Genomic DNA, 24,294 nt, shown 5'->3' with positions numbered 1-24,294 from the left:
AATGCCCGTCTGTTGCACCGTAGCAGGGAGCCATCAGCAATGTGGACAAGGAAAGACCTTGGGGCACCTTGTTTGACAACAACAGCTGTGGCTGACCTGCCGCCCTCAGGCAACTGGACATGAACATGATCGGCTGGAGCCAGCTCGGGTAGATCCGTGGCATGAGCATCATATGTGGCTTTCTGTTGGGCCCGTGACTGCTGCATTTTCTGTACGACCGTTAGGTGGTCAAGGTCTGGAACATGGATGGCTGGAACTGTGGTCCTCAGAGTGCGATTCATGAGCATCTGCGCTGGAGACAACCCAGTGGACAGTGGGGTTGCCCTGTATGCCAGCTTGGCCAGGTTGAAGTCGGAGCCTGAGTCTGCAGCTTTGCACAGAAACCGCTTGACAATATGGACCACTTTCTCGGCCTTCCCGTTTGATTGCAGGTAGTGGGGACTGGAGGTAACGTGACGGAAGTTGTTGGACTGTTCAAAATCAGACCATTCCTAGCTGTAAAAGCATGGACCATTGTTACTCATCACCGTGAGCGGTATCCCGTGCCTGGCGAACGTTTCTTTGCAGGCTTTGATGACCGCCTTTGACGTGAGGTCAGACATTTTCAGCACTTCTGGGTAGCTGGAGAAGTAGTCGACCAGGAGTATGTAGTCATGCCCCTTGGCGTGGAAAAGGTCGGCACTTACTTTGGACCATGGAGAGGTCACGCTCTCGTACTGTTGCAGTGTTTCCTTGGGTTGATCCGGTTGAAAGTTCTGACAGGTGGGGCAGTTGAGGACCGTGTTGGCAATGTCCTGGTTAATCCCCGGCAAATAAACCGCCGCCCGAGCTCTGCGTCAGCATTTCTCAACTCCAAGGTGACCCTCATGGAGATGGCCCAGCACCATAGCCTGCATGCTCTGAGGAATGATGATCCTGTCGAGTTTCAGAAGGATTCCCTCCACAACCAACAGCTCGTCTTTCACGTTGAAGAACTGGGGACATTGTCCCTTCTGCCAGCCATGGGTAAGGTGCTGCATCACATGCTGCAGTCGAGGATCCCTGGCCGTATCCTCACGAAATTGGACCACCCATACGTCAGAGGCTGGGAGGTTGGTGGCACACAATTGCACTTGCGCTTCTATGTGACAGATAAAGTCACCTTGTTCACTCGGTGTGGTGATGGACCGGGATAGGGCATCTGCAATGATGAGCTCTTTGCCTGGTGTGTTGACAATTTTGAAGTCATAGCAGCGGAGTCAAAGAAGAATTCGCTGTAACCGAGGTGTCATGTCATTTAAATCCTTCTGGATTATGTGGACTAGAGGCCTGTGATCCGTTTCTACCGTGTATTTTGGCAGGCCATAAACGTAGTCATAAAACTTGCCTATTCCTGTCAGGAGACCCAGACACTCCTTTTCGATCTGGGCATACCGTTGCTCAGTGGGCGTCATGGCCCTGGAGACATATGCCACTGGAGCCCAGGACGAGGAGTCATCTCGCTGGAGGAGCACAGCTCCAAAACCGTCCTGGCTTGCATCAGTTGATATCTTGGTTTCCTTGGTTGGGTCGAAGAACGCTAGAACTAGGGCTGTGGTGAGCTTTGCCTTCAGCTCACGCCATTCCGCTTCATGTGTGTGCAGCCACTGGAATTCCGTTGACTTCTTGACGAGATGGCGGAGGACCGTGGTGTGGGATGCCATATTGGGAATGAATTTCCCGAGAAGGTTGACCATCCTAAGGAAGCGGAGGACCGCCTTCTGGTCCTCCGGGGTCTTTATGGTGTTGATCGTCAAGACCTTGTCGGCGTCTGGCCACACACCCTGCTGCGAGATGTGGTCACCTAGAAACTTAATATCCAATTGACCAAATGAGCACTTGGCCCTGTTGAGCTGGAGACCATGTTCATGAATTCGCTGGAAGACCTGCTTGAGGCGAGCGATGTGTTCCTGGGGCATTGTGGACCAGATAATCACGTTGTCCACGTCGATGCCCTCCATCATCTGCTCCATGATGCGGTGAAACACTTTGGAGGCAGATATGATGCCGAAAGGCATGGGTTTGTGACAGTAGCGACTGAACGGGGTGTTGAACATGTACAGCTTGCGACTGGATGCGTCCAGCTGTATTTGCCAAAGCACCAGGAGGCATCTAGCTTAGTGAAGAATTTGGCATGAGCCATCTCACTGGTCAACTCTTCACGTTTCGGGATCGGGTAATGCTCCCGCATGATGTTGCAGTTTAGATCCTTAGCATCAATGCAAATGCGGAGCTCCCCTGATGGCTTCTTTACGCAGACCATGGAGCTGACCCAGTCTGTTGGCTCTGTGACCTTCTAGATGATGCCCTGGTCTTGGAGGTCCTGTAGTTGCTTTTTCAGACGATCCTTGAGGGGCGCCGGCACCCGGCGTGGTGCATGAATTACAGGGGTGGCATTCGGCTTGAGCAGGATTTTATATCGGTGCAGGAGCGTGCCCGTTCCATCGAATACGCTGTGGTACTGCGTGATATGTTGTCTATGTCGGCTTGTAAATTTCCATCGGGCAAGGCCGTCGCCGGTGACGATGACATGGTGTGGACTCGCTGAACCAGGTTCAGGAGCTTGCAGGCGCGAGCACCGAGAAGGGACGCCCTGTCAGACCTGACGATTTCAAACCGTTATGTTGCCTTGATCGCCTTGTTGGATACCCCTAGTTGACATGAGCCACTGGCAGCTACGGCATTGCCATTGTAGTCAAGGAGCTGGCAGGCCGATAGAAGAATGCTTGGTCGGGCCTGGATGGTGTCGAGGTCGGATTGTGAGATGAGGTTCGCAGATGCGCCGGTGTCCAGTTTAAATCAGATGCGAGCCATGTTAACTGTGAGGACGGCACACCACTCGTCGTCTGGATCCACACTGAGGATCGAGAGGCGTTGCGCAGGTGTGGTGGAGGCCAGCTCATGTGTGGTTATGATGCCCACCCGATATGGAGACTTGAGGCAGTCAGCTTCAGTGTCCGTTGGGCTGTCAGGATCAGAATCTGGCATGCCTTGCTGTATTGAGCGGACACTTCTGCGCCGCAGCTGGGATCGCTGGCTGCTGAGCGGTGGAGCAGATCTGCAGAGGGCTGCGTAGTGGCCAAGCTTGCCACACTGGACACATCGGCGTCCTTTTGCCGGACATTGCCGCTTTAAGTGGGCGGACAATTCGGACACGCCATGACGCTGACATCAGCGCATTCCGTGCTCCATCACGCATGCGCAGTGCGGTCGGTCGACGTACGCACCTGCGCAGTCAGGTTGTTGGTCTCGTCGTCCACTCGGTCGTGGCGCGCATGCGCAGGGATCCGGGAAAAGTGCGCAAAACGGCCACTCTCCTCGATGCTCAGTCCCTGCATCTGTGCGATGGCCTGCACCCTTTCCGCCTCATGGTAGGCAAGCTTTGCAGTTTCTGCCACCCTGATGTGGGAGTAACAATTTTTGGCACGCTCATGGACAAAGCACATCTCAATAGCGACAGAGAGGGTCAACTGTTTGATTTTAAGGAGCTGCTGCCGCAGGGAGTCGGAGTGGACCCCGAAAACGATCTGATCCCGGACCATGGAATCAGCCGTTGATTCATAGTTACATGACTGCGCTAGGATGTGGAGATGGGTCAAGAAGGAGTGAAAAGGTTCATCCTTATCCTGAAGCCACTGCTGGAAGATGTACCATTCAAAGCTCTCATTCACCTCAAAGTTGCAGTGGCTGTCGAACTTCAGCAGGACTGTTTTGAATTTCGTTTTGTCTTTACCGTCGGCGAACGTAAGGGAGTTGTAGATATTGATGGCGTGATCTTCTGCAGTGGAGAGAAATAGCGCGATCTTCCTGGCATCCGATGCTGCCTCGAGGTCGGAGGCTTCGATGTACAAGAGGAACTTTTGCTTGAAGATTGTCCGGTTGGCGCCGAGGTTGCCGGAGATGCGGAGTTGCGGAGGAGGCTGGATGTTTTCCATTTTGCTGGATGGCTGCTTGCTGGTCTGAGCTGATTCACTCGAGGTCGGTCCGTCAAGATCAGTAACAATCTGGTACCATGATGTGTTAGGCAGGTTGGTTCGATGTGGACTGCACTCGATATGGGGAAGTTAGAAACAGACGTCTAACACTGGAGGAGATCCAACACTGTTTTATTCAACTAGAGAACTGCTATACATATTCAGCTCTTGGTCGACACCATACTGATCTGACTGGTGACCTTGTAGTAGCCTGACCAGACTTACTAGCTACCGCATGGTGTTTGCACTTGCTAGCTCGTGGACTCTGACTGTTTCAGTAGCTGGGTCCCGAGAGAGAGGGAAACCTGGTGCTCTCTGGCTTTATAGTGGTAGTGTCCTGTCTGGTGATTGGCTGTACTGTGTTGTATGCTTACTGGTCATCCTATGCGTCAATCACTGCCTGTCTGCATCTCATTATTTTCATGAGTGGATATTATGACAGGAACAAAAGAAGTAGGGAGTAAAATCGCATTCAGTGGTGAAGCGTGTTAACAAGGTCAGTAAATAAAACAAACCAAGTAGTCGGGCTTGTTTCTAGAGGGATACTCTTGAAAAGTAGATAGACCTATGTAAAATCCTGGTTACAGCACAATTGGAGTGCTGTTTACTGCTCTGGTCACTGTATGATGAAATGGTTAAGGAAGGTGCAAAACAGATTTACAAGGGTGATACCTTAAAGGCAATTATATATCTAGCAGGAAAGAATGAACAGGCTGGGTTTTCTTTCTCTTGAAAAGAAGAATGAGGGATGACCTTATAAAGGTCTTTAAAATTATGGAAGGTTTTGAGAATGTAGACACAAAGGGAATGTTTCCACTTGAGAAGAACAAAAGAAGAGGTCATTAATATGAGGTAGTCACAAATAAATCAAGTAGGAATTCAGAAGGAGCATTTTTTATCCGGAGAGTGGTGATAATGTGTTACTTGTTATCGCAGGGAATGGTTGAAAAGAATAGAATAGATGTGTTTCAGGGGAGCAATAAATGTATCTCAGGGAAGAAGAGAATCAAAGTTTTTGCTGATTGTAATGAACTCCAATTGGCTTTATTGGTTGGCCAATTGGAGTATGAGCTCCCTCAATGATAGCTCATTGAGGGGCCCCATATAATCACCTGTGTAGGCTTTGTGAGCAGTCTTAAGTTGACTGGACTGCTAGCAGCACTTTTGTAGCTGCTCCTGTAATATCGTTATTGTAAATAAATATTGGTGTGGTGACGGAACTCCTGCCTCCCATGGATTACTACACTGATAGAACTAGATGGGGAAGGATGGGAGGAGGCTTGAATGGTGCACAATTGCCTGTGCTGTATTATTACAATGATACCATACCTTGGGCTTATTTACTGTACAAGACACCAATGTATCAATCTTTCATAAGGGACTGGTAAACACATTTGGGGTTTATTTATTAAGACTAGGCACAGGAAGATAGTTATACATAGGTATAAAGCTTGAAGACATCAGAGCTGTGTGTGTGCTCTCCTCAAAGCACAAGTGGAATTAAGACTGGATCACATAAACATTTCTCTCCTGGTGAAATCATGCTGATATCCCTCAAAGGCATATTGCAACAACCAGCATTGATTTGTTCAGCTGAATCACCCTTTTCTGTGCTGTATATACTGTATACTTCTGAACTGAATTTCAAGCTCCCAGTAGTAATTAACATCAAAGCTCTAAATCTCCATTTCTACAACAATGCTTCCCTCATCCTGACTTTTCAGCTTACCCCAAGCCAGCTCTAAGTTCCTCTGATCACACTCCATCCCTATTTCACCACACTGTTGTCTATCTGCACCCTACTCCTGGATTATCTGGCTAAAGACATCCATCTCCCTATTTCATTCTCCACCTTTAAAAGCTTTCCCAAAATCCATCATTTTCACTTTCCCTTCATTCAAATCCCTTGAAGTCTTCTATCATTTCTCACAATATTGCCGGTGTGGAATACTATACCATATGAACTAAATTAAGGTCGCAATATACATATCTCCACATCTGATGAGTCTCAAGTTAAACCATAGCTGGTCGGATGTGGCGATATGAAAGATAAACTGCCATAGGATCTCAGATTCAGGAATGTGATTGAAACACTAACAACTGTACACATCCCGGAGGTAGCAGGTTTAGGATTTTGGGGTTGCATAGCGGTCCTCCTCGTGAACAAACACTGCATGCCCCAGTGCTGAGAGGTGTTTAAAACTGGAATTGCAGGATCAGTAGAAGGAATATTCAGAACACTAGAATCCACAGAGAAATATGCAAGCATGAGTACTGAAATTAGGTAAAAGGGAAAATAATCTATCGGAGCCCAATGAATTTAAAGGCTGAACTGTGCAGGAGGAAGAAAGAAACTATTAAATACAGCTGAATGAAATAAATAGAGAAGTGTGATGGAGATATGAGCTTAAGAGAAATCAATGATGTACCACCACTTGTAATTAAGTCAGTCATTAACAAAGGTCAGCTGGTTAATTTACTGTTGTTAAAATTCTTAATTTGCTTGATTCTATCTGATTTACCACTGATGGCAAATTTACATTTGTAACTGTGTTAAATCACATGCCCTTGCTTTGTCAATAATTATATCTAATTATCTTACGGTGACTGTCCAAATGGACGTAACTGACAATACATGATGATCTGGGATCACATTTTTAAAATTCTCACTGCCCGAGACCAAAGAGGGGGGAAATCAGCCAATGTTTTTGCCCCTTATTATTATTCAATGGTTCTCTCAGGAAAATATGTATGTGTGAACAACAGATAGCAACAGCTATGTTTCCTCTACAAGACAAATCACTGGCTGACACTTCAAGGCTCCAATATTAATATGAAGGAAAACCCAAAAGTCGACTAAGTGGGTGGGAATCTGCAGTCTCAACTCGACTTTTACTAATTTTGATCTCCAGGCTTTGTATTTCCAAACTGTGCAGCAGGCACAATGTGCATATCCATGAAGCAAGCTCAACTCTATTCGAAGAAACCATGCAGAAATGGAATTTGAAAGTGTTTTGGATGGACAATGGATACACAGTAAGCTTAACACCGAAATTTAATGATTCCTCACTGGAATTATTGCATGGGGAATTCAGGAATATGAGGGACTTATTTTTCCCAGAAATGGGAGGAAGAAACCTACGGCTCTCATTAAGAAGACATGGTTGGAGGTAGCTGAAGAGGTGAGCAGCAGGAGACTATGTAGAAGAGCGCAAAATGACAAGACGAGGACTGGAGGTTGACCACAAGTAGTCCCAACTCACCGGTGTAAAGGGAGAGGTCCTAGGGTTAAGTGGAACATCTGAGTTCCAATCAATTATTGGTAAGAACTTAAGAAATAGGAGCAGGAATGGGTCATTCAGCCCCTCGAGCCCACTCAGCCATTCAATGTGATCATGGTTCATCTTCTATTTCATTTTCTTGCGCTATGTCCGTATCCCTTGCTGATAAGATGGAGTGACAGAGTGCCTGCAGAGAGCTTGTAACATAATTATAAATATCTCTGACATACACGTCCTGATTGTTTTTAATCAATAATGGTACAATGATTAAGACTGAGTATGGGGAGTATCAAGACAAAATCATTTTTATTTATTTCTTCTGGAGTCTCGATGCATGTATCAAGTGTCACAGGACGTCTATGAGGATGACTCCTCTTATTCCTTTCTGAGGTACACCATCAAAAGCTAAACATCCATGCACCAGCATAGATAACCACACTTTTGTGTGTCCAATTAGACAGTTCAGCAGGGCGTTCCCTGTGATTCGCACCTCACAAGACAGGGCTTTCCCTGTGAGTCACACATCACAAGTGAGCACGAGTAGACACCGTTGGCAGAAACAGTTGCAGCGAGTACGTATTGGGGCACCATTCTTTCCAAGCTTTATTCGGCTGGACACAGACGCTGAACATCACCATGACTCACTCACATGTCTATTTCTACATTCTTGTAGGGGAAGAGGGTGCAAAATGCATGGGAGGGGGAAAGACTGGCTGTCACAAATAGTTCAGCTGACTACAGTAAAAGAGGAGGGACTGGAGATAAGTGGTACATCTGCATCCTTTCAATCAGAGATGAAGAGTCAATTGAGAAGGAGAATGCTCAAAGTTCATCAGCAAAACTAGTGAAGTGCCACGCACGCACACTCCATAATCTCTGAGAGGCTTCAAGAGGCAAACTCGATTTAGTGAATTAGTGACATGGAATTGAAGAATATCTATCATGAAGAGTGGTTGCCTCCATGCATTTTCATGCATGCAGGACACATGACCACGGTGATGCAGACTTGCCAACTTTGTGATGTGGGGCGCTGTTCATCTATCACATGACACATGGGTAATTGCCTTTCTTTCTCTCTCTTAGGTACAAGTGTGTAATGCAGAAATAGTTTGATTAGCAGTAGATTATTTTTCCCTTTATTATCCAATACACCTTTATTTTTGTCTCCTGTGTCAACAAGGTATGGGGTGTGAACTGTTGTTTCTGACACAAGACTACTGACCATCCATTTCTTCAACTGCACATTCTCTGGAAACTAAACAGGTCATGCAGCAACTGTAGAGTGAGAGAAACAGTTAATGTTTAAAGTCAATGACCTTTCATTGCCCTGAAATGCTTATTCTGCTTCTCTGTCCACACTTGTATCCAGACCTGCTGATTATTTCTGGCATTTTCTGTTTTTATATCAGATTTCTGAATCTGCAGTACTTTCACTTCTCCACTTTGGTAACAGTGCTGTTTTGGTCTAATTCATCTCCTTGTTCCTATTGGGCTGCCTGTATTGTGCTTTGTAGTCATTGATGGTGTGGGGCAAGAAGAGGGAGAATACCAACCAGACTCACCAAGTCCAACATGCCCTTTGTGGCTTTAAGTAATAAGCTGTAGGAAATATTGGGTCCTCTGGTCTACAGGTGCACTTTCACAGACTTCATTAATCAACACAAAAAGGTATTTAATGATAAGGGGCTGGATTCTTCGCAGCCTTGTGCAAAAATCATGTTCGGCACAGGGGCAGAGAATCCAAGAACAAAAGAACAAAGAACAAAGAAAAGTACAGCACAGGAACAAGCCCTTCGGCCCTGCAAGCCCGTGCCGACCATGCTGCCTGTCTAAACAAAAATCTTCTACACTTCATGGGTCCGTAAATCTCTATTCCCATCCAATTCATGTATTTGTCAAGGTGCCCCTTAAATGTCACTATCGTCACTGCTTCCACTGCCTCCTCCGGCAGTGAGTTCCAGGCACCCACTACCCTCGGTGTAAAAAACATGCCTTGTACATCTCCTCTAAACCTTTCCCCTCGCACCTTAAACCTATGGCCCCTAGTAATTTACTCCTCTACCCTGGGGAAAAGCCTCTGACTATCCACTCTGTCTATGCCCCTCATAATTTTGTAGACCTCTATCAGGTCACCCCTCAACCTCCGTAGTTCCAGTGAGAACAAACCGAGTTTATTTAACGGCTCCTCATAGCTAATGCCCTCCATACCAGGCAACATCCTGGTAAATCTCTTCTGCACCCTCTCTAAAGCCTCCACATCCTTCTGGTAGTGTGGCGACCAGAATTGAACACTATACTCCAAGTGTGGCCTAACTAAGGTTCTATACAGCTGCAACATGACTTGCCAATTCTTATACTCAATGCCCCGGCCAATGAAGCCGTATGCCTTCTTGACTACCTTCTCTACCTGTGTTGCCCCTTTCAGTGACCTGTGGACCTGTACGCCTCGATCTCTCTGACTTTCAATAATCTTGAGCATTCTACCATTCACTGTATATTCAATACCTGCATTAGACCTACCAAAATGCATTGCCTCACATTTGTCCGGATTAAACTTCATCTGCCGTCTCTCCGCCCAAGTCTCCAAATGATCTAAATCCTGCTATAATCCACTTTCATGCTGAAATCAGGCCAGCCGCTGGTCTGGCGATTCTCTGGGACCCGAAAATCGGTGTGATCGCGGAGTACGCCGCGCAGCTGCCGGCCATTGACAGAGGCCCACCCAGCGATCCTCTGCTCCCGACCAGCCGGGTTCCTGACGCCGTGGAACTAACCACCTATTGCAGCTCGGGATGCTGGTGTGGCGGCTGCGGATGCAGTCTGCAACCGCCCTGATGGGGGCAGGGGGGATCGGAATCCGGGGGAGGGGGTCCTTTTAGGTGCCCGGGGGTTAGACATCATAAGAGGAGCACGTAGTTATCTTGAACAAGTTTTTAAAAGATTTAAGAAAGCCAGGATAAGGCTGAAAAGAGAAAAATGTACATTGCAAGCTCATGAAGTGACATTTAGGATAAATATCAAAGGTCTGCATTGTATGGAGTAGAAAATAAAAGCAATGAAGGAAACATTGACCCCCAAACATACGTCAGAACTGAAATCCTTATTAGGAATGGTGAATTAATACGTCACATTTATTCCTAATCTTTCTACAATGTTGGCAGCCCTACACACATTATTCAAGAAGAACGAGAGGTAGTATTGAGAGAGCATCAGAAAGAAGCCTTTGATCAGCTCAAATTGGCTTTGTACTCATCCAGTCCCCTGGTTCATTTTAATTGATTGATTGATTGATATTTATTGTTACATGTACCGAAGTACAGTGAAAAGTATTTTTCTGCGGCCAAGGGAACGTACACAGTACGTACAAAGTAGATATAAGAATAATTGACACAGTACATTGAAAGTGGTGCATTAACAAATAGTGATTGGTTACAGAGTGGAACAAGGCCAAACAAGAGCAGCATAGGGCATCGTGAATAGTGTCTTACAGGAAACAGATCAGTCCAAGGGGAGTCGTTGAGGAGTCAAGTAACTGTGGGGAAGAAGCTGTTCCTATGGCTGGGTGTGCGGGTCTCCCGACTTCTGTATCTTCTTCCTGATGGAAGGGTCTGGAAGAGGGCAAAGCCTGGGTGTGAGGGGTCTCTGACAATGCTGTCTGCCTTTCTGAGGCCACAGAAGGTGTATTTTGACCACGCAAAAGAGATTATTCTTACCTGCGTAGCGTCTCCTTACAGTATTACAGTGGTTTCAGCGCACAAGATGGAAGATGTTGGAAAAAAGGCCTGTTGCTTCTGCCTCGAGGATTCTGATTCTGAACAAACTTATTCGCAAATCAAAAAAGAGTCACTTCCCATAACTGGATTTTATTGTCACTTGTACCGAGGTACAATGAAAATTATTGTCTTGCGTTTATGCCTGTTCTCAGACTTTTGTATCTCCTGCCTGATGGAAGAGGTTGGAAGAGAGAATAACCAGGTGAGAGGGATTATGCTGTTCACTTTCCCAAGGCAGTGGGAGGTGTAGATAAAGTCAATGGATGGGAGGCAGATTCGAGTGATGGACTGGGCTGTGTTCATGACCCTCTGAAGTTTCTTACGGTCTTGGGGCCGAGCAGTTGCCATACCAGGCTGTGAAACAACTAGATAGGATGCTTTCTATGGTGCAATTGTAAAACTAGTAAGAGTCAATGTGAATGTGCCAAATTTCCTTAGTTTCCTGAGGATGTATCGGTGCTGTTGTGACCCACTAAGGTCATGTCATCAGCAAACTTGTAGATGGAGTTGAAGCCAAATTTTGCCACACATCAATGGTGCCAAGGTGGAGATGGATGACAGCTTCAAATTCCTAGATGTGCACATCAACAATCTGTCCTGGTCCATCCATCTCGACACTACGACCAAGAAAACACAACAGCACCTATACTCCTAGGTTTTAGAGCTTTGATATGACCTTGCTGGGATTATGGTGTTGAAGGCAGAGCTGTAGTCAATTAATAGGAGTCTGATGTTGGGGTTCTTGATGGCGAGATGATCCAGGGATGAGTTTAGGGCCTGGGAGATGATGTCCACTGTGGACCGGCGCATCATGTTCTTGCTCATCATAGATGTGCATTTGGTGGCATGGTGGTGTAGTGGTTAGCACTGCTGCCTACAGAGTTTGCACATTCTCCCCATGTCTGCATGGGTCTCACCCCCACAACCCAAAGATCTGCAGGGTAGGTGGATTGATCACGCTAAATTGTCCCTTAATTGGAAAAAATAATTGGTACTCTAAATTTATTTAATAAAAAAATCATAGATACACATTGAAAATGGTTGGACATTCAGGAAATTAAGTTTGTGACATCATCAGTAACAGTGGAAAAATTGCAACAGACATTCGCCACCCACGACTTGCCCGAGATGCTGATCTCAGATAATGGGACTGGCATTTACTAGTGAAGTGTTCCAACATTTCATCAGAGCCAATGTTCAACATATTCAACCTTCTCCCTACCAGCCTGCTTCAAATGGATGGGGTGAGAGAGCTGTGCAAACATTCAAAGCTGCCATGAAGAAACAGTCATCAGCCTCTCTACAAACCAAACTGGCCCATTTCCTGATCGCCTATAGAACAACACCTCATATCACCACAGGTGTTACACGTGCTGAGGGTGGAGGTGAAACAGAACGCACCGAAGATACATCACAACTCGAGAAACCTGGGAGAACATTTGAGGTGGACAACTTGGTCTGCATAAAGAATTTTGGTACTGGTCTCAATTGGATCTGTGGATTGGTCACGGCCAGAAGAGGTCCAGTGTCGAATGAGACAGATCTCCACGGTAAAAGGGTGAAGAAATACCTGGACTATTGGAGAAGGAGAGAATCACAGATCAAACCAGTGGGGCAGATCACCCGTAGTATGTCTGTCAGTGATATTGCTCCGGATGAAAGCAATACTGCAGCAAACTACCCCGAGGTAGAGCCCAGTAATGTTCCAGGGGAAACTTGGCAAATTATCTGCATGGGCATACCTTTGCAAGTTAAGTGTCAGGCCATTGAGGTAAAAACCGAAGTTACCTTTACTTGCAGCTGCTAGTGAATTACAACGTTCCCAAAAGGATCAGGAAGTCCCAAAATGACTTACCTTATATGGGACTGTGCTAAGATCCATTTGTTGTATAATATTGTAAAAACTTCCATGTTGTTGTAAAGTGTTACTCAGAGTCTTAAAGAGGGAGGAATGTGGTAGTGTATCCCTTTAAGGGGGTGTGTTCTCACAGGATCATGTTACCCATAGAGCCAATCGGGCCGGAGTGTGCAAATCATGGGGCTGAGCGTGGTTTTTACTGTCAGTTAGGAGTTTAGAGTTGTGGAGTTTGGTAGCCTTCATCTCACTCTCTGTAAATAGTTTATTTGTCTTATTAAACAATTTATTTGTTAATCTACTTTGTGGTCCCCAGTCTTTCAAGATACTATACCCCTGTAGCAGACTTTCCATTGTCCTTCGAAATATTGTACATGCTGAAGACAAGCAAAAAGGCAGGCACATGTAAAGGAACAGGTCTTTGTGTGTGTTTATCTTGACATACCCTTGGGAAGCGTCATCTAATTAAAGTTGCTGGCCCAAGTGACTCATATCCATCTTTTTGTCATGATGTGGAGATGCCAGCATTGGAATGGGGTGGGCACAGTAAGAAGTCTTACAACACCAGGTTAAAGTACAACAGGTTGTTTCAAATCACTAGCTTTTGGAGCACAGGTCCTTCCTCAGGTGAATCTTTTTGTAAGATTGATGTCCTATAGCTGCTGCCGATTCAGAGAACCGAACTGGCTCGATAATGCCTGGTTCTTCTAACTTGCTTCACGTGGTATCCACTTTGTCTCATAAGACCCATAATCTTACTCGAAAGAAGCGGAGAGTCATCTCTGGATTCACATGAACCTTAGCTTGTAGCCTTTTGATTTTGCCTAATTCATCACAGAAGATTTTCAGGTATTTTCTTACACATTTTCTTATCAGTTCGGACAGTCCGCCTTCCAGCACTCAAAAAATCTCAGCCCAGTTCAATTTGATTTCTTTCTGTTAATCGCGGCCAAGAAGGCTTGGTCCTTCACCGGTCACTAGAGCTGGGTAGACTGTTACCCATAGCTTACAGGTACCATTGTGATACATTTTATTTTTAATGCTTCTCTGGTATACCCCTTCAACTTGGTAGAAGTGCTCTTCAAGTTCAATAGTTGGACTCCCTGTATGAGGTCGTGAAATATATGCTTGCCCATCAGAGTGGCTGTATGTATTTCCATCTTGAAAGGTTTTCCATTTAGCTGGAGAGTTACAGTAATAGAGACTGTCTTGCCTATTTTTAGATTAAACAGAGAGTGAATACCAGAATCACAAGTGCTAGGCTCTTCCATATTGTGTACTTTTAACATCTTAGTTGATCGATTACTCAGCGATCTTGAGTTATCCCTGCACTACTTCATTAAATGTTTTCTTTTGTGACAATAAAAATACTCAGCCTTCTTAAACTGCTGTGAAGTGGGAGTGTGGTTACCTCCATATCGGTGACATTCCACTTTAAGCATTACTGACTAATTGCCTATTCTGTGCCTTTTTGTTTTGTTGGCGGCTGAAATTATTCCCGCTTCAGCGATTTTGGGACAATGGATGGTTGCAGGTTCCTACCCTAACTGGTGAATGGCACCATTTTGTGTGCTCTGCAGCACTTATGCACCTTTTCAGCACATTCCACGATCAGTATTACCTCAGTTAACATTTACGTAGACCTCTGCAAGTAATCTGCATTGAACAGCATTGTTGGCTATGCCACAGACTAACCTATCTCCCAAATCACAATGCCCTGATAATTGCTTCAGTTTAGCAATGTAAGTCATGACCAATTTGCCTGGGGCTCTCACCCACAAATTAAATTTGAATCGCTGGACTAGTTGAAGTTGCAATTGAGCCGCTGGACTAGTTGAAGTTGCAATTGAGCCTTCTCCAAATTCACAAGCTCACAAAATAATTTGGAGTTGGACGCGCTTATGGCTGTAAGACTGCGAATAAGGTTATAGAACACAAAACATTTACACAAACATTTACGAGAATTGCGTTGCTTTTCGCCTCCACACCTATTTCGTTTGTTTGCAAATAATACTCAAGGTGCCCAATGTGTTGTGTCCTGGCCCCTGTGGAGAAGTCAAATGAGTCTATTTACCCAAATAGAGGCATTCTGGAGAGTATTGTTTTTCAAATTTCGATTCAAACTGAATACTCACAGGTGTTAGGCCAGAAGCAGTGTCAGGATAATTTGTCTTCCTGGTCCGAGGAATTGATCTCGGAGCATTCCGAGCTACTCATTCCTTACCTTGGCTACCTGCTTTCCGCTCGCTCTCCCCGTTCCTATCCTTTTCAAAATTATCGGGGGATGGAACAAATTTAAGACTATGGATCAGCTCATAATCGTTAGCCATTATTGCTGCCTGCCTAGCGGTCATTCACCCTCTGATATTCAACGTGGGTTCTCATCACCGAATGTAGGGAATTCTTAAATTCCTCGAAGAGAATGGCCTCTCTCAGATCCTCATATGTAGTTTCAAATCTCAATGCTCATACTCATCTATTAAAATTGTTTTGTTTAACCCTTTCAAATTCGGCACATGTCTGTCCCAGCTTTCTCCTTAAATTCTGAAACTTTTGCCTATATTCCTCGGGAACTAATTCATATGCATCCAGAACAGCCTATTTTTGCCTCATCATAATTCTCAGACACACGCTCTGACAGGGAAGCATAAATTCCCTGTGCTTGTCCCGTCAATTTATTTTGCGTGGGTAATGTCCACTTTTCTCCATTTGGGTTGCTACTTTCTCAAAAGCCCTTAAAAAGTTTCTCCTTTTTCTTTAAATTTCATCAAATTCTCTCTCTGCCCCCTCCCCCCAACATCCGGGTGTGGCATCACGCGGCCCACCCAAGGGGGATGCCCACTATATTCCCTGCAGGAGGGCGCCAAACGGGGGCTGCAGGACATACCTCTAACATTGGTAGCACCAGCCACCGATACCGCTGCCAGCAGGGATGGGTACTGGGGTCAGAGACACCCATGGTGCCAGGAAACAGCAGGGCCAGGGGTGCGGTGCAGAGAGCAGACTGCTGGGGGAACAGCTGGGGCTGGGTGTGGGGGTGGGAGAGGAGGGAGTGGGAGGGGCTTCACCACAGGCAGGGTCACTATGTAGCCCATTGGACCTTGTTGAGCATGGGGGTATGCACCATGCTAACATACCTGCCTTTCACCCCCTGCCGACGATGGATTTCAAGATTCAACCAGTGATGGTGGTCTTCGTCCTAGCCGCCGCAGCCCTGTGTGATGCACTGAGGCTGTAGAGCAAGAGCAGCTCTGGGAGGACCCTGCAGCAGCAAAGACTACCCAAGAGGAACAGGAGTCAGCTGGTGAAGATGGAGAGCCGACTGCCCAACAGGCCGAGGAGAAGATGGGAAAGAAACGCCACATGAGGCCTCATATATACCGGCAGCACCTGTCATTCGAGTGCCTGCCGGACCAAGTATGTCGTTGAAGACTCTGGCTGAGCAGGGGGGCAGTGCGATATATGCTGGATCATGGCCCACCTGGAACCGCGGGGGTATGGGGAAGGGCAGCTGTCCCCAGAGGCCGTCAAAGTGATGGTCGCCCTGAACATTTATGCCACGGGGTACTGTCAGGGATCTCACATACCTCGGGGCAGAGGTACAGCCGCGCCATCAGGGAGGCCCTGCATATCCGTTCGGCATAATATATCAAATTCAATGTGGAACAAGCCTGCCAGGATGCCCGGGCAGCGGGGTCCACTGCTATCGCTGGGGTGTGCCAGATCCAGGAGGTGATCAATGGCCGCTTGTCTCTCCATGAGCACCGGCCCATGACAGGCAAGTCTTCACAAACTGAAATGGGTTCCCTTGATGAATGTGAAGCTGGTTTGTGACCATGAGATTCACATCATGCACGTCTTGTCCGAAACCCCAGCAGTGTGCGTGGCTCCTTTGAGCCGCACCCCCAGGTGAGGTGTTGGCTCTTGGGCGACAGGAGTTAACCGCTGCGGTCATGTCTGATGCTGCTATCCAGAGGCTACAGGCCGACACGGAGACCTATTACAATGACGGCCATGCCACGATCAGGGACATGATCGAGCAGTGATTTGGCATCCTGAAGTTGCGGTACAGGTGCCTGGACTGCTCTTAGAATCTCCATATAATGGTGGTCTGCTGTATCCTCCTCAACATCGTGCAACAGAGGGGCGATGTGCTGGAGGAGGAGGATGAACGCCCATCCTCATCCGACGAGGATGGCCAGTGCAGATTTACTGACGGCATGAACATCTCATCCCATCACACCGCAATCTCCCCTCCCTCCGCCCAGCCCTCCAAGGAACACCGCAGCAATCCTCTCCAACTTGTCTTACTACGGAGACTGAGCCCTGGGGTGGCCGTAACAGTGGGTCTGGCCTATGGGATGGAGGATGATGACAACCCGTTGTGGAATTGCTCTGGTGCTGTGCATCATTTGACAACGCCTGACTCCTTTCCATGGTAGCTCTTTCCACTGCCTGCTTGCGTGATCCCTGCATGCAAGCCAGCCATTCCATCACACGGTCCCACCAAACAATTGGGGTGCGGAGTCCAGGAACCGGGATTGGGGTTGAGAGGGAGGAGGAGGGACGGGGTACTTGGACGATGTGCAACGTCCAACCTGAGGGCCCCAGCCACCTCAGCCGTCCGCCAATCTCCCATTCCCCCCACACTCCCCTCCACCCCAACATCCCCTCTGCAGCCAGTCCAGCCCAGACCATCCCATCCCTCATATACTTCTTAAAGAGCACTAAGGTAGGTTGGAACATTTGTGCATGGGTTTTTATTTTGAAAATAACATGTGAACATCTCTATAACGGTTTGTGCCCTAGCCCCCAATGCTCCCCCATGTGCTGCACACTTGCCAACTTAACTGGTGTTTACCTTTCTGGTTTTACAGGCCCTAATGCTACGTCTAGGTGGAACCCCAGGTGGTACATGAGGGGTGGCATCGGTCTGCTGCGATTCCCGCCCTTTGACATGGGTCCCTTATGTTAGTCGTCCTTTGGAGCAACAGGGCCTGGATGGTCCCAGCAGTTGCTGGACTGTTCCAGAGGGCATGGTGCCACCCTGTTCTGTCCGCTGACTACAGGATGCGCCAAGGACAGGAGGTAGGGGAGGGGTGTCCGAGGCTCTGTGGTGTTCAGGCAACTCCCCTGTGGGGGTCACGGCACGGGCCCCATCACCTTCTCCTCCCTCAGTGTGCCCGATGGCCCCTGGGTTTGTCCTTGGGATGGTGGTGCAGCTAGAGCAATCTCCTGGGGTTCCCCCATCACCAGATGCTGCCAGTCCTGAAGGTCTGAAGGCCCACTCTCATCTCGACCAGGGTCTTAATGCCCGTGATGGTGAGGGGCCGTAGGTTTAGTGGTCGCCCTCCGGTCTTCTCTCTCTCTGTGGTCATGCGCTGCCTTCTCCCCATGGGTGGGGGTGGGATTGCGGGGAGAGCGGGGGACATGGAGGAGACAACGCACGGAGGGGTGGAGGGGGAGACAGAAAACACACAGTGTTAGGCAGTCAGAAACATGCAGCATAGGTAGTGGGCAGCTAGTGGCCTTTGTGGTCAGGGCACCAGACTATAATGAGTGGTGTGGGTACTGGCATGTTGTGCAGGGTGGGGCACGCAAACACTGCCCGCGGGTGGGGTTCGGTTACCCTTTGAGTGAGGGGGTGGGTTACAGGTGTGTTGGACAGGGGTTGGTGACAGGGGCACTGTGCGGTCTACTCACCTTTGCTGCCCTGTGGTTGTGCAACTTCCTCCAGCACTGCTGTCCGGTCCTGGTAGTGGGAATCATGGCGCTCATGGCCTATGCCACCTGCGCACAGGCCCTATGTACGGCCATGAGTGGCAGTTTCCTTCACATCCTGGGAACAGGGTGACCTACCTCTCCTCCATGACGTGCAGCAGGGTCTTGAGCTCTGTGTCCGCAACCCTGGGTGTCGCTCTTCGTACTGCCATGTTGTTGGCTAGGATGAGTGTTTGTGGGGAGTGGAGTGGTAAAGTGCGGCTGTCACTTGTCAGGATCCCGAGTGTAATCCCGATTCTGTCGAATCTGACACCATTTTTCATTGGAATCGCTCGAGTTCCACGTGGCGCCAGTGCAAGCCCATTAACGGATCATGAATTGCTCCAGGACCAGCAATCTAGTTGTCATAGTAGTCCACTGATTCAGTACGTCATCAACTCTTAGTTTCTGAAACGGGGAATCCCGCTCTCTATCTTTTCCTTTTGATGCATTTCCACTTGTCTCATTTGTAACTGGATTTTAGCTAATTCTACTGATTGTTGTCATGACCCAGTCGGTGTTTCTGGCATTTCTTTCAAATTCAAATGCTGGGCAATCACTTCAATTATCTCTGCATTTCTAGATTTTGCTGACACCTCGATTTTTAATTCACCTGCCAATTTGATTAGCTTGTCTTTTTGAAGCCTTTTCAAATAAACCAAAGACAAGTTGCCCGCCTGAAGAAAAGTCTTAGCAGCTTCCAGAACCATCCTGTTACATACATAGAATTTACAGTGCAGAAGGAGGCCATTCGGCCCATCGAGTCTGCACCGGCTCCTGGAAAGAGCACCCTACCCAAGGTTAACACCTCCACCCTATCCCCATAACCCAGTAACCCCACCCAACACTAAGGCCAATTTTGGACACTAAGGGCAATTTAGCATGGCCAATCCACCTAACCTGCACATTTTGGACTGTGGGAGGAAACCGGAGCACCCGGAGGAAACCCACGCACACACGGGGAGGATGTGCAGACTCCGCACAGACAGTGACCCAAGCCGGAATCGAACCTGGGACCCTGGAGCTGTGAAGTGATTGTGCTATCCACAATGCTACCGTGCTGCCCGTTATGCCACTACAAACATGGTGTCTCGTTTTAATGTATACTGTAACCCAAACATCACTGTCTAACACTCCAATCATCACAGACCCGAGACTCTAAACTACGAAAGGACTCCCTGGGCTCGTGCACGCTCAATTCCAGCCAGCTTGACCTGCAGTCACAACATAATTGAAATTAATAATTAATTTTTAGAAAAACACCCAAAATCTTTAGCCCTTGGCTGCCCAATAACTGTAGGTTGGTAAATTTTAGTCCAATCTTATGAATAACGATAACTGTATTTAAATATGCAGCAAATATGACAGGTTAACTATTATCCAATTCCTAACCCCCCCTCTTGTAAATAATAATGGAAGTAAAAAGGTAAGTCTTCGTTTCAGACAGTTGTACTCTAGCACCCCTTCCTTTAATCTAGACTTCCAGTTCCAAAACTCGGCTTTCACTCTGGAATGATTTTCTCTGTAGTTTCATCCAAGTCTCAAGACTTTTCTGCACGTTCAGAAAAGCAACTGATGGGCAATATTTCTAGAGAGAGAGAGAGGGGCAGACAGACAGACAGATATTCACAGTTACTCCCCTCAGTGTCCAGGATCCAACTGTCCTTTCCTTGGTTCTCTGAAAATCGTCCCACTTGGGTAGGATCTAATCACCGCCTGTTATCGGGCAGAATAAGTCCTTTTGGCTAATTCATTGGCCACCAACCAACCAATTGAACTGAGTCTCACGGATCTCTCGGGTGCCATAGAGTCTGAGTTCTCCTGTCCAAAGGATGGCATAGTGCACTATGTTGTAACTTTTGAGTTCCTCACTTCCTCTATTCGACTTAAAGATATATGTCCATTAAATATCCATGGGTCAAAAGTGATAACGGCAAAATAAAAGAAATGGGAAATAAGGGAATCAATAGGAAGGGCCCTTACACCACGAAAAGGTATTTATTAATATGAACTGTGAAGCAGCCTCATGGCTGTATCTAGCTCCCAAAATGTCACTTTGTCTAAGAAGCCTTTCTCACTATAGGGTCATTAAACACTAAGACCCAACACTTACTCTGCTTTGTTTTACTTAAAGAGACAATCACCACATTTGGTCAGACATAATATGAATGGTCCTGTAAGAATACTAACCTCACAGATCAGTTTGATAGTCAGCATATCGAAGAAGAATGGTACACTCTGCATCTGTTCATGATCCCAAAGTTTGTACAAAGCTATCAACCAGAAACATGTAAAGCAGGTGAATTTAAAGGTCCCATTGAAAATAACAGGCCAGGGAGAAGGTAAGTGCCTAAGATAAGTGGAATGGATCTGAGCGATGGGAGTTCAGGCATGAGCAGGGTGACCGGACATCAGTTGGGAGTTGGGTGGCCGGGGGGGGTGGGGGGGGGGGGGGTGGTGAGACATCGGGTAGAATAGAGAATAGGGGATTGGACATTGATGGGTTGGGGGGTTGGCCATTCAGGAGGTGGGGGGTCAGGCATCAGGGTTTAGGGTATCAGACATGGGGGGGGGTGCAGTCGGAAATTTAGGGGATCGGACATGCGTGACGGGTGAAGGCAGTGGAGGTCCGAATATGCTGTGGGGAGTTGGGGTGGGGTGGGGGGTCAACTACCCATAGAATCGCAACAGTGCAGAAGGAGGCTATTCAGCCCATCGAGCCTGCACCGACCCTCCGAAAGAGCACTCTACTTAGGCTCACTCACCCGCCCAATCCCCGTAACCCTGTGCATTGATCATGGCCAATCCACCTAACCCCTTTGGATGGTGGGAGAACAATGGAGCACCCAGAGGAAACCCATGCAAACACAGGGAGAATGTACAAACTCTGCACAGGCTGTAGAGTCAGCTCAAGCCGGGGAAGTGGGGGTTAAGCCAGAGATGGGGGTTTGCGTCGGTCGGAGGGAGGGGTTTCCAGTTGGGTCGGGCCACGCCAGGGGGCCAGGTTGAGGGGGTGAGAATCCTGTGCAGGGATCGGGGTGGGGAATATGATGGGGAAAGGGCGTTTGAGTCCCTGGGGGTTTTGTAGTACAGGGTGTCCCAGACAGGGCTCAATCTGAGTCCTCAAAATAATTAGTTAAAGAGCTGTAGTTAAGAGTGCTTTTATTTCTTCTAATTCTTTTAGAGCAATAATAATAATAATAACCTTTTATTGTTACAAGTATGAATTATTGGTGTAACACTCGGCAGAACCATCTGAAGTTACTGATTTAAATCATGTATCGGATGGTTGGCAGTGCAGTGTAGATTTCCAGGGGAAGTTGGCTCTTGTGGCCTCACGGTAGCATGGTGGTTAGCATCAATGCTTCACAGCTCCAGGGTCCCAGGTTCGATTCCCGGCTGGGTCACTGTCTGTGTGGAGTCTGCACGTCCTCCCCGTGTGTGCGTGGGTTTCCTCCGGGTGCTCCGGTTTCCTCCCACAGTCCAAAGATGTGCGGGTTAGGTGGATTGGCCATGCTAAATTGCCCGTAGTGTAAGGTTAATAGGGGGATTATTGGGTTACGGGTATACGGGTTACGTGGGTTTAAGTAGGGTGATCATTGCTCGGCACAACATCGAGGGCCGAAGGGCCTGTTCTGTGCTGTACTGTTCTATGTTCTAATTGCTGCATAAATCCATTCCCTAAACATCCAAGAGGGATTACCCAGTGTATCTTTGGGGTACCCCCCAAATGCGACACTAGGCAGCCAGGAAGTTACGGACCCATGACTAACAGCTAAAAGCTTTTTTTCATCGACAAAACAGGTGCAGGTGCAGAGTTTAACATGGAGAAGCTGAAACTTCATTGGGATTTTGCTGCACGCATTGCTCTGGGAAAAGTAATGTATGCTGATCTTGCCAAGGTTAAGACAATTATGGAGGTGCTGTCACCGCCTGATGTAGCAGAGCTCCAATAATTGCTTTGATTTGCGCAATATCTGATTAAATTTCTCCTGCATCTGTTGGACAGCATAAAAAGAGATTTTATTCAGAAAAATGCCGAGTAATTCTTTTTTTTAATAAATTTAAATTATCCAATTCATTTTTTTCCAATTAAGGGGCAATTTAGCATGGCCAGTTCACCTACCTTGCACATCTTTGAGTTGTGGGGCTGAGATCCACGCAGACACGGGAAGAATGTGCAAACTCCGCACGGACAGTGACCCGGGGCTGGGATCGAGCCCGGGTCCGTGGCGCCGTTGGGCAGCAGTGCTAACCACTGGGCCACCATGCCGCCCAAAGTGCAGAGAAATTCTGGGGAGAATAGCAAGAAATGGTGTCACAACTACTCAAAGTAGCGGTCATCAATTCTCCACTATTATAATCTCCTGGAAGAATTCACTCTAAAATGCTACGCACTGGGGCAGTAATCCCGTGGAATGGACAACCAGTCATCTATTAATCAAGGGCATTAACATATCTGGAGAAGGAATCTTCATAGATCGAGAAAGAACAGGTAGAGATCGTGGCTGCCTACATCTACAGCCAGTGTGTGGTAAATTCTGAAAGTAATCACCATCTGTTGGAATCAATAGTGCTTAAGCCACTAAACTTGAAAGAATGCTGTTCAGAATCCAAAACTACTGAATGCATTGGATGTAATGCTGAATAGGCACATCATTAGGTGAGCCAACATTTAATGCTGATTTGATGCGTTTTTTCCACCTCAACGCTCTAAGTAGTGCTCTCTGCCTTGACATTGCACAGCTGAACACGTGTTCAGGAGGATGATGAACCCTCACCAGTGCTAGTTAAAGGAATCATCACCACTTTCAGGATGATTACTGATAGATTCCTACTGATTCTGAGTTTGCAGAAGGTGCTGTGAGTATTGTACTGCTGTTTGAAGTTGATGAAATTAGCAGGGTGTTACACATGTTTCAGGTTTTAATGGTACTGCTCAGACCACTTGCTTCCACTCATGGGCATTGCAGTTATCATCACGTTTGGCCTGTGGCATGACGGGCAGATAAAGCAGAGGCAGCATAGAGGGTGACAAGCTGTTCATAGAGGGAGGAGGATCAGGCGGAGAAGGACTCCCAGAGGGAATATTACCCACTCTCAATATGTAAGAAGCGTTTCTGTTACCTTGAACTCATTACACAGCTGTGAGTGTGAGATGTCTGTTATATGGAGGTGCTCACTTGAATCTGCAACCTCTTACAGGGAACCCAGCAGCCTCAGCCAAGAAGGTGACTGTGGCCATGAATATCTTGTGCTGACATTTCCCAATTTATTGTCCACTGCTTTATAAGGGAAATGGATGGTGTTCTGTCAGAAATGGAAGTGCATAGCACTCTCTCTGACTAGAGAGAAGTAGCTCGATCATGCACGTGGTTTAATCAAAGTAGGGGGCTTCCCAATCGTGCAGGCTACCATCGATTGCAGACTTTATTGCAGATGATTGCAGACATCATATTTAATTTCAGAAATATCCTGCAACTGTAAAGTGTTCACATCCGGAATATGGAGTGTGCTATCGTGTCCAGCACATAATGCATGTGAATGTCTGAAAGCAATAATGATCCCTTTATTCTCCATCAGTCCATTTTACCACATCATTCATCAGAGCATGTGTTAGAATTTGTCATGGT

Source organism: Scyliorhinus canicula, chromosome 1 (genome assembly GCF_902713615.1).
Source record: "Scyliorhinus canicula chromosome 1, sScyCan1.1, whole genome shotgun sequence".
Classification (NCBI taxonomy): Eukaryota; Metazoa; Chordata; class Chondrichthyes; order Carcharhiniformes; family Scyliorhinidae; genus Scyliorhinus; species Scyliorhinus canicula.
Note: the sequence above shows the minus strand (reverse complement) of the source record.